The sequence below is a fragment of the Fukomys damarensis genome, unplaced genomic scaffold (assembly GCF_012274545.1).
Source record: "Fukomys damarensis isolate Sample0158 unplaced genomic scaffold, DMR_v1.0_HiC HiC_scaffold_17, whole genome shotgun sequence".
In the NCBI taxonomy this organism is placed as follows: Eukaryota; Metazoa; Chordata; class Mammalia; order Rodentia; family Bathyergidae; genus Fukomys; species Fukomys damarensis.
The window spans coordinates 74353922-74364424 of NW_022900929.1; the positions used below are offsets into that span (position 1 = coordinate 74353922).

Sequence of the window (10503 nt, forward strand, 5' to 3'; positions counted from 1 at the left end):
AAAAAAAGCAAAAACAGGGCCGGGGATTTAGCTCAGTGGTTACACCACCTGCCTTGCAAGCTCAAGGACCCGAGTTCAATTCCCGGTACCAAAAAACAAAAACAAAAAAAAAACTAGACTAGGCTATAGTGAGACTCTACCTCAAAACAAAACAAAACAAAACAAAACAACACAAAAAGGAAAGAACACCCAATATGTCACAAAAAAGCAAAAACAGGGCCGGGGATTTAGCTCAGTGGTTACACCACCTGCCTTGCAAGCTCAAGGACCCGAGTTCAATTCCCGGTACCAAAAAACAAAAACAAAAAAAAAACTAGACTAGGCTATAGTGAGACTCTACCTCAAAACAAAACAAAACAAAACAAAACAACACAAAAAGGAAAGAACACCCAATATGTCACATATGGCCAGTGGATATTTAAGACTGAGCAAAAGGGTTTGTAGGAACAATTACTACGGTGATCAGTTTGCCCCATTATTTTCATCCATGCAAGAAATCACACAATTGGACCAGGGACCTGAGTTTGATTGCTAGTACAAAAAATGAAAAAGAAAGAAATCCCTAATTTACTTGGTATATATATATATATTCCTACTTTAAAGCTGGGGTGTGGTGGAGCATGCTTGTAATCCTAGCTAGCTACTCGGGAGGCTGAGGCAAGAGGATCACAAGTTTAAAGCCAGCCTGGGCAACTTATGAACCTCAAAATAAAAGGCCCTGGCGTTAAGGGGCGGGGAGTGTAGTTCTGTGGTACAGCCCTTGCCTAGCATGCGAGAGGCTCTGGATTCAATTCCCGGTATCATCCGCCTTTGAGGATGTATTCAAACAAAACAAGGGCAGTGAAGACAATGTCATGAATCCTAATAATGCACCCAACTGGGGGGATAAGAGGAAGTGGACAGTCTGAGGGGGCTACCTACATGGCCGGTAGCAGAACTACCAAAGTAAACCATAGAAAAAAGTATGGCTCTCCAGGATAATAACCTGAGGGGGAGAGAGGGAAGCTCTGTGCTTAGGAGGCTGGAAGAGGTATAAGTACTCAGAATACAGGAATAAGCGGGCTCAGTTTCCACCATCACACTCAAGCATTCAACCTTGCGGTCAGCTGAGGGTCTGCCTCCATACCTTCTGATTCTGCCCCTGGAGAAGCGCCGGACCGCACAGGCGAAGGGTTCAGTCCCCCAGACTGCCGCCCTCCTGCTTGATGCCAGTGCCAGCCACAGGTTGTCCTGCCTGAGCTGAGCGAGCTGCCCTTCCTAGGTCGCACTGATTGGCGGGAGCAGCTCAGCGAGCTCAGGGACCTGCCGACACACACCTGGGGGCTTAGCTTAAAGGACTCAGGTGAAGAGAGGCTCCCGGGAGCAGCACGGAGGTCCCAGGCCCTCTCCCTCCGTGAGCCCTCAAAACCTTAACCTTCCAGTTTTCTATGGAGGCTTCATCGCAGGCACTACTCTCCCCTCTCCCGAGGTGGGGCTGGGGCTGAGACCCTCTGTTCTTGCTGGAGTCTCTCCTGTGCCCAACCATCAACCTGAAATGACAGTATCTACAGGTGCCGGCGGCGGACAACTCATTAGCCTGTTTATAACGACATCACTTTGAGTCCAAGGATCTTAGGAACTGCAGGCCGAGAAACGGGGACAGAGCCCATATGAATATTTTAGCGTCACAGGCACACTATACTGTTCAGCAAGAATAACTAAGAAAGTCCCCTAGAAAACTAATAAATGAATCGACACAAAATGCAATAAACTAAAGGTTACACACAGTAACTTTAAGCCATTAGCAGTGGATAAAAATCGAGACTCCATCTGACCTGGATGCCAATAACCTCCTTAAAGAGCCCAGAGAAAATGACAATGAGCTGTGCTGTTCACTAAGAACTGTATTAAGTGATTTGTTGTCTCCTACAAGTATTAATTTGCTAAATTTTTTTGTTTGGTTTGGGTTTTTTTGAGACAAGGCCTCGCTAGGTAGCCCAGGCTGACCTCGAACTCACGGCGATCCTCCTGCCTTACCCTCCGGATTGCTGGGGTTACAGACGCGCGCCCGGCGCTAATTTGCTAAGTGTTAAAGAAAAGCTAAAACCTGTGTCCGGTCCTTTCAAAACACCCGGCGCGCTAACATTAAAGGCACACTTGATTACAACCTTGCCAAGCCTCCCCCGGCTTCCCGGAGTTTCGTCCGCCCTGAAGAGTGCTAGCGCGTTAGTCTTGTTTACCCAGAGACCCCCAGCGCCGGCAGTCTCAGTCGTCACAGCGTCTGGGAGGAGCTACCAGGACCTAAAGTCGGGGCCAGGGATGCTAAACCTCGGGTCCCGGCGGCGAGACAAGACTGCGGTGTGGATCAGGTCGCGACAACAGCACGTCGTCTCCAGGAGGATCGGCCCTCGGCCTCGGGAGGGCGGGTGACACGGCGACAGCCCCCCGCCTCAGGCCTTCTCCGGAAGCGGGCCTCCAACCCACCTACCTGAAGCACCTTCTCGCGTAAAAGCTCAGCCAAAGTAAAAATAAGAAAGTCCTACGGGCCCGGACGTCCTCCTTTGCCTCTGACTCGGTAATGCGTACCACCCGAGCCCGAGCCCCAGCGCAAATTCAAACTTCCCTCACGGAGCTTCTGATTGGGTGGGTTTCCTAGCACTTCCTGGAAAAGCGCCCGCCTCTTCCTTTGAGCCAGGCTTGCCACTGATTCGCCGCCATCTACGACGTTTGACTTGATTGACAGGAAAAGGGACGGTACTAGAGCTGGTTGGGCTGGGTAAAAGAGGCGGGACTTTAAAGCGGGAGGGGACAGGGGCTAGGCCAAAGGGCGGGGCTCGGCGGGTCTAGACTACGCCCGGGCGCGGTAACTCTCCGTAGTCTGGGAGAAATTAACGCGGAGGAACAAGGCTCGCCAGTCCCCGAGGGAGAACGGAGACCCGGGCCGGGGAGCCGCCCAGGTTCAGCGGCCTCAGTTTTTAGAGATGTCCTTGTTTAATCGTGGAAACTGGGTTATTGGCTTTTTTTTGTTTGGTACTAGGAGTCAAACCCACGGCTTTCACACTGAGCTACATCCCCAGCTTTTTCTTTTTTTATCTTGAGACAGGGTCCTGGTAAATTGCCAAGTTGCTCAGGCTGGGTTGAAATTTGAGATCGTCCTGCTTCAGCCTCCTAGAATGCTGGGATCACAGGCGTGTGCCACTACCACGCCCCGCGCAGGTCCCCGTCTAGACTGCTTGACAGTTATACCGCTACTGTACACTTAGCAGAAATCATCAATTTGTACACTGAAAGCTAAACTAAGCCAAAACTATGCCCTTCACCGTCTGTTAATTTTGTATCAGCAAAGAGACTAGGTAAAAAGTGTGATGTCGTAGGAAAGTCACAACGGACGCTGGAAGAAGGGATTTGGTAAGGGTAGCACTCATTGGACAGCCAGCCAGGGCGATTTGGGGAGACCGGCCGGGTTCCTCTCTGGTGCCTGCACACACCCTCTCTTTCTGGCTCCTGCCAACTTCCCGGGTTCAGTCCGACTGCCGAGGCCACCGGCTTTAGCTGAGAAGCATTCCAGCCAGTGCTGTGTCTATTCACCAGCGCGTGGGCAGCCGAGTTACTCCCAACTTGGAGCCATGGACCAGGCCGTTGTAAACATAACCCGCGTGTCTTTGCCGGAGCGTTTTATTCCTCCCAGGGAAATCTTAAGTGGGGCGTGTCTGGGCCATTCTGGCAGGTTTGACTTTATCAAACATTCCCTGGCAGTTTTACAAAGTTGTTGCACCATTTTATCCTCCTACTGAAGACAGGTTAAGAACTTCAGGGTGTTTCTAGAGAGTACGAAATAGCATCTTGTTTTAATTTTGCAATTTCCAAATAACTGCTGATAACGAAGTTCTGTTTTGTTTTGGTACCGGGAATCGAACTCAGGACCTTGCAGTTGTGAGGCAGGCTGTGGAACCACTGAGTTAAATCCCCTCGCCAAGAGGATTTTTTAAAAATGTAGTTATTGACTTTTTATATCTTCTTTTGTAAAATGTTCATGTCTTTGTTTTTAGTTTTAAAATGTTTTTAAAACTGGAAGTCATGATTTTTAAAAATTTGGCTTTTAATTTATGCATTTGTAGGAATTCTAGCCTGTGTTCCAGTTCTTTGATATGGGACCCATGTTTTCAGGTTTATACACACACATAACATACTTTGATAACTCCCCACACTTTTACATTGGGGGGGTCTTTCGATGCATGTATTTTGATCAAACCCATGTCTCTATATGTTTCTTACAATATGCTGTGTACAGAAGGTGGGGTACAGCAGGTTGCTTAGTTTGAAGCAATACTGACAATGGTTGAGTACTAAAACTTTTATTTATTTACTATTTTTTTGAGTACTAAAACTTTTAGCAAGGCTTGAGGAGGGACATAAAAAGAATTAAGATGTTTTATGCATATATACCAACTCCCCATAACGAAAGTAATCATTAGGTAGTGCAGATGTGCTAATTAAAAAAAAAAAGGCTACTAGCCAGGTGTGGTGGCACATACCTGTAATCCTAACATGGGAGGCTGATGCAGGAAGATCACTGTGAGTTCAAGACCAGCCCGAGCTACATAGTGGGTTCAAGGCCAGTCTGAACTGCATAGTGAGACCCTGTCTCAAAACCTGTGCCCCCTGCACCTAGGTGAGCGCCAGGACCTCAGAGAGCCCTGTAGGGGTGCACAGGGAGGAGTCACAGGATGACAGTGACACGGAGAGGAGAGTCCAGGGATCCGAAACACCAGAATGCCACCCAGATGATGTCACAAAGCACAGGGGCCACTCTGAATTTGACAGGTTTCCTAGAAGGAGTGAAAATGAGCTGACGTGGGGGAGAAGATTCACCCAAGACAGAGGGAAGGAGAGCCAGGACAGGGGCGTCCCTGTGGGGACAGCGGAGAGGCCTGCCAGGGAGCAAGAGGGGGCCCACAGCCTGGCACCCGGAAGGGAGCGCCCAGGAAATACGGCCCTATAATCCACTTGTCTGCGCCGAGTGGGCCCTGTGCTTCTGCAGACTCACAGCCATTGTTTCCAAACAAATTCCCTTATTAAATCGGACAGGAATCTGCCAAAACCAAAAACAAACGAGCAGAACACAGGATTTCTGCTGGAGCAGAGGAGCCCAATGGCTCAGCTTCAGCCTACACTGTGTGAGACGTGAGATGAATTAGGCTGTAATGTTGCTTGGCGGTTTTGCCAGCTTCAAAGTGTACATACGCATGTGGCTGAGGTGTTAATTTCTATTAGATGAATTTTTTTTCTTTGTGGTACCGGGGATTGAACTCAGGACCTTGCACTTGCCACGCAGGTGCAGCACCACTGAGCTACATCCCCGGCCCTTTTTCTATGAGTTTCTGTCTGGGTGGCTGTAGTAGGTCATGGGGGTAAGAAGGTCTGGCTGTACACAGGAAATAGCTATTTTGGTTCTGAAGTTTGGTGCAGGACCATTGGTGTAAAAGTTACTATATTTTTCTGACTTTACATAGTTGATTCCCAATTAGGTGAGGACAACACTGAATACAGAGATAGGTGAACTGAGCATTCTTGCATTTCCCTGCACTGGCATACTTTACGGCACTATTAATGCTGTATCTTTTTTTCCTGGTACCAGGGAATCAAACTCAGGACCTTGCACTTGCAGGCAGGCGTGGTACCACTGAGCTAAATCATCGGCCCAATGCTATATCTTAATTGTACCTTATTCCTTTTGGGGGGAGTTGGTTTTGTTGGAAAGAGACTCTGGCTTTGTGTTCAGGCTGGCCTGGGACTCAGGTGATACTCTTGCCTCAGCCTCCTGAGTGCTTGGATTAAAAGCCTGCGCCACCGCACCTGGCTAATAACCTTATTGTATATTGGGATCTCTTTCACAGTAACTTATAGGAATTATTTCATTTCTCTAGATTCATTTTATACATTTTAATTTTGGGGGGATGTTTTTGAGATAGGGTCTCACTATGTAGTTGAGACTGACCTGGAACTCACTATGTAGCCCAGGCTGGTCTTGAACTCACAGCGATCATCCTGCCTCAGCCTCCCCACTGCTGGGATTACAGGCATGCGCCACCATGCCTGGTCATTTTAATTATTTTGTATCAATTAGAATATAACCTTGTTGTAGCATTTTTTAACTCTCAAAGGATTTAGCACCCTTCTGTTTCCATAACAACCAGGGCTTCCTCAGGGAGAAGGTCACCAGCTGTAAAGCTTTTGCTTATGGTTGGAGCCATTGCTGGGAAGGTCTTTCTCTCTCTCCCTCTTTCTCTATTCTATCTTCGAGAGCCTCCCAGAATTTCAGGTCAGTGTCTCAGCACCCATTTTCCTCTCCTGGGTTGAAGATCAATAGCTCAGATACAGTCTCATAAATATAAATCTTTTAAAACCTACAGAAAAGTGCAAAATATTCAAAGATTTATAAGGATTTGGTTCTTTTTGCATGTTTGTTTATTCATTCAAAAATCTCAATTTGCCAACGAGTCTATTCGAGAACTGAAGAAATCAATGACATTTATGGCATTTGTGACAGCCCCGTGACTCCGCCCACGGCCACTTGGGGCCTCTGCCGTCAGAAGTGGCCCAGTGGCGCCAGCCAAGCTCCTGGCATCGGCTGTGCCCACCTTGGTGCTGGGCTGGAGGGTACAAGTGCGGCCCGCGCGCATCAACCGGAGCCCCTGTGCTACAAGGATGGCACAGACGCAGCAGATGGCTTCTGTTAGCAAGGCCGCTGCCCAGAACTACTGTGCAGGCCCGGCGGTGCACCCACCGGAAGAGAGGAGTCATCCAGAATGCTTTCGGGACCAGAGGTTACACTGGGTCTACGTCACAGGAGAGTCTGCGGGTCCTATGCGGAGAAGGCAGAAACGTGGAGAGGGGTGACCCGGTCGGTCGCGAAGTCTTCAGCTCAAGAGCGGGAGGAAGGCGTTCTAATTAAAATGAGGTGAAGTGCCAGACGTTTGTGGAGGATGATGTCTATGAGATTTGGGGCCAGCCTCAGCTACACAGCGAGTTCAAGGCCAGCTTGAACTACATAGTGAGACCCCATCTCAAAACTCTGGAGAAAAACAGTGAAGTCTGGGCATGGTAGTGCATGCCTGTAAGCCCAGCACTTGGAAGGTGGAGGCAGGAGGATTGCTGTCGGGTTGAAGCCAGCCTGAGCTGCATAGTGAGTTGAAGGCCAGCCTGGACTACACAGGCAGATCCTGTCTAAAAACCACACAGGCTGGGGATTTAGCTCAGTGGTTCTGCTCTCTGCCTTGCAAGCACAGGTGGAGTTCAACCCCACCCCCACGCCCCTACCCAAAAATAAATAAATAAATAAATAAATAAATAAAACACAAAAATAACAAAGAAGCAGACTAGGCATTACTTTAGCTTACCCATAAATTACAGTCTTTTTTTGCGGGGGGCGGTTACTGGGAATTGAATTCAGGACCTTGCACTTGTGAGGCAGGCACCATGCCACTGAGCTAAATTCCTGGCCCTACAGTCAGTTTTGAGAGGCACTTAACAGGCATAGTTCTTTTAGGTCTGAAATACCGAGCAAGGATCCTGCAAGAAGTAAAATGAACAAAACCCACTATCAAAATATATTTTCACCCCCACATATGGTATAGTTCACTGCTTTAATTTTCAATTAATAAATACAGAACAAAATGTAAAGTCAGTGTGGAAATAGCTTGCAGAAGAAAAGCCCCTCGTTATGGCCATTGTATCATTACATACAACAGAAGATGATTGTTGAATCATTTAAAAGATCAAATAGCTAAATTCTTTGAAACATTCTGTCTTCCTGAAATTATCTGCATATCTTAGGGAAGACCCATGGAAACGTCGCTGTTTAATTATAAGGCGGTGCGATATTATAAAACACTACCTTTAGATTTCCCAGGTAAAGTCCTTGGAGGAAGACTGAGGCAGCAATGTGCTAAAGGCTTGGGAGGGACACGGGACAGGGGATGAGCGGAGGGGGCAGCTGCTGCCGGGCAGGGAGGGACGGCCCATCAGGGGGGCCAGGTGCAGGCACGGTGCCAGCCTGGCCCCAGCCCACCAGCCAGGCTTTGGTCACCCGCTGCCCAGGCCAATGTTTAGAAAAGGACCCAGTTGTCACCCAGCTACCGTCAGTCCCACCCCGAGCAGGTCCTCCACGCACATGAATGTATCCCGACTGCTACCCTCCAGCGAACCCACGCAGTCTGAGAAAGGGTCCGCGGGATCCCGAGTGTCTTTCCTGGCAAGAACAAAGGCAGGCAGTCGTGGCAAAACTGTCAGGTGCCCCAGGAAAAGCCCCGTGACACCATGGCTGGTAGGCAGTGCCTGCGCTCTGCTTACCCTACTTACAGTCCCCTTCCCCACGGCCGGACGTCCGAAGGTCAGATGGATGTGCATCTTGCAGCTGGACACTGAATTCACGGAAACCCTGACTTCTCAGGCGCTGGCTGCTGCACGCACCCATATACAATTATAGCTGGGTTGTCCCCAAGTGCACTCTTCCCCACGGCACAGGTTTGGGGATGCTCAGTGACCCCAATAGTTTGACTTCCGACATCAGTGAGGCGAGCTCTCAGTCTTATGTGGAAACAAGCACAGCAGGAAATTGGGGGGGTAAGAGTGGCCTAGTCTTCAAGGCCGTGAAATTCAGGGAACACTTCGGGGACAAGAGGACATGAAGTCAGTTCAGTCTCCAAAGACTGTGGGGTCCACAGAGACACCGAAAAGCAGGGTGGGGTGAGACAAGTTCATTCAGATCAAACCCACAGAGCCAGGGAGTAAGGGGCCCTGCTCCAAAGCCCAGTTAGGAGCCTTCCCACGTTCTACGCAGCAAGGGACAAATGTATGTGTGGAATAGTCACTGAAGTAGCTTAGAGTTACTTTTATCTTGTTAGTAGTGTAAAAATCACACCTAGGTAGAGATCTAAGATGTTAATGAGTGGGCAGTTAGTTCAGTGGTTCCACCGCCTGCCTCGGAAGCGCAAGGTCCTGAGTTCGATCCCTGGTAATAAGCTGGGTGTGGTGGTGTATGCCTATAATCACACACTCAGGAGACTGAGGCAGGAGAATTGCTGGAAACCAGCCTGGACTACACAGAGTTCAAGGTCAGCCTGAACTGATTTACACAACTGACTTACTCTTAGGAGGTACTGCCTGGTCAGAAGAGGTGGGTCACAGTGGGTGTGACCTGAAAGGGCTTATCTCCCTCCCCAGCGCCTCTTTGACTTTCTGCTTTCTGTTCTCCATGAGGTGAGCAGCTTTTCCTCTGCCAGATCCTGCTGTCTTGCCTTGGAGCCAGTCAACTATGGAATGAAACATGAGCCAAAGTAAACCTCCCCTCCCTAAAGTTGCGGTTGTTGGGATTGTATCCCATGATGAGAAAGTGACTGAGACAGAGCCCCATCCGGGGGGCCCATGTGTGGCCACGTTAAGGGGCCTGGGAGCTTGTCAATAACCCGGGCACCAGGACCCACTCAGCTGAGGGACCCAGAGTCTGTACCTACATGAAAGCCATAGCTGGGGCTTAAGGAGGTGAGTCCAGGAGTGGCATGAAGCACACATGGGAGGCTGCTGAGCCACAGGGAGCAGGGGTGGGGTGCTGACCCCCAAAGCTCACAATGCTTCTGACTGTAGGCTGCCCTCAGCATCCACGGGTTCTGTGCCCACAGATTCAACCACATGTGACCTAAAAGACCACACCATCCTGCAGACCTTTTCGTGTCATGTGTGGAAGATATCTGTACAGTAAGGGGATTTACTGGGCTTCCAGGATCAAGGGCGGGACAGCCCAAGGGGCCCCCACATCTGCTCAGCCCATGGAGACGGAAGTCATGGAACAAGAGGCACCCAGGGTGGACTGGGACCACTGCCTCAGGGATGAGCCCGAGTCCTGAGCCTCTCCAGCTGCCGAGGGTGGACTGGGAGGCCAAGAGCACTGCACAGGACCAGCAGGACCAAAAGTCCAAATCCATAAGCTCATCGCTGGAGTCCCAGTCCAACTTCTGGGGATTTGTAGCTGCAGGATAACTGGTTGAGCTGTTTTAGCTTGGCCTGGAACTCCCTTCCCCTACACATCAGGATTGGCTGGACTTAGTGGTCTGGAAATCAGGGGTCAGATCTGATCAGTTTGAGGGAATACAGTGGAGACCATTCCCGGTTTGCATTGCACTGTGGCCTCTGGCTAGGTCAGTAAATCTCTTCTCCTTCAGGGGGTGGGATGTTGAAGAGCAATGAGGAAAGAACAGCCAAAGATCTCATCTTCAAATGGACAAGTCAGAACTGCAGTACAGAAGCAAATTTTGGGAGTTCCCCCAGCCCATCATGTGACCATGTGACCATGTGATGGTGTTGGAAGATGGCATCCTGAGAAAAAGGTTAGGACACAGCAAACAACAGCTCATGACTGTTAAAAATTGACTTTGCACTGAATGTGGTAGCCCACACCTGTAGTCTCAGCACTTGGGAGGCTGAGGCAGGAGGATCACCATAAATGCAAAGCCAACCTGGACTAGT

General features: G+C 49.5%; 1 protein-coding gene across 3 annotated transcripts in view; it reads right to left on the reverse strand.

Annotated features, from left to right (window-relative positions):
• The window catches only part of Dlgap5 (DLG associated protein 5), a 34701-nt gene extending 32080 nt beyond the window's left edge, over nt 1-2621 (reverse strand). For all 3 annotated transcript variants that reach the window (XR_004517739.1, XR_781906.3, XM_010632525.2), the window contains exon 1: nt 2468-2621. The gene's annotated coding sequence lies outside the window, so the exon portion shown is untranslated. The remainder of the gene's footprint in view (nt 1-2467) is intronic.
• Between the last annotated feature and the right edge of the window lie 7882 nt (nt 2622-10503).